Raw genomic sequence first — 1,070 nt, 5'->3', positions numbered from 1 at the left:
AAGAGATAGAGAGACAGAGACAGACAGAGAGAGAGAGAGAGAGAGAGAGAGAGAGAGAGAGAGAGAGAGAGAGAGAGAGAGAGAGAGAGAGAGAGAACATGACGAAGAGACATAAATACTCAGATTCCAAGAGGAAAAGAAAACCACAACGACAACAAAACTACTACTTTTTTATATCATAATCATTATTTATTTATTTATGTAAGCTTATCTATTATTTATTCACCTTTTTTTTCCTCAAGGCCTGACTAAGCGCGTTGGGTTACGCTGCTGGTCAGGCATCTGCTTGGCAGATGTGGTGTAGCGTATATGGATTTGTCCGAACGCAGTGACGCCTCCTTAAGCTACTGAAACTGAAAATGAAATTAAAAGAAAAAAATATATATAAAGAGAGAGGCATTGGAAAACATGAGATTATTACATGTTATGTTATCACCACATCACGCCCTCATCATCCAGAAAAAAAGGGAAAGACCTACTTACTGTCAGTATATTTGTTGATAAACTAAGACACCAATAATACATAGAACAGAAACAACAACAAAAATCACCTTGTGCCCCAGAGATGGTTCACCCAGAAACATACAGGCTTTGAGAAAGAAATACGTTTCATTCATTAAAATGATTGCTGATCATTGAATAGAATAGAATAGAATAGAATATGTCTTTATTACCAAGTGTACCGGGGTCACAAGTAATATTGGCGGGGATAGTACATAACAAGGTACGAACATAAATCGAAAATCATACACAAAGACAGGTACAGTAAAAAAAAAATTAGGACACATACAAGTGCATATCAATATAAAAACTTGTGCATACTCACACATGCACTCGATGCACACACACACACACACACACACACACACACACACACACACACACACACACACATACACACACACACACACTCTCTCTCTCTCTCTCTCTCACACACACACACACACACACACACACACACACACACACACACACACACACACACACACACACGCACAGACACACACACACACACGCACACACACACGTTTGAACAGAAGCCGCATATTACATGCGAATTGTTGCAGACC

This window comes from Babylonia areolata, chromosome 29, assembly GCF_041734735.1.
Source record: "Babylonia areolata isolate BAREFJ2019XMU chromosome 29, ASM4173473v1, whole genome shotgun sequence".
Taxonomy (NCBI): Eukaryota; Metazoa; Mollusca; class Gastropoda; order Neogastropoda; family Buccinidae; genus Babylonia; species Babylonia areolata.
The sequence above is the reverse complement of the archived record's forward strand: the minus strand, read 5'-3'. Positions refer to the sequence as shown.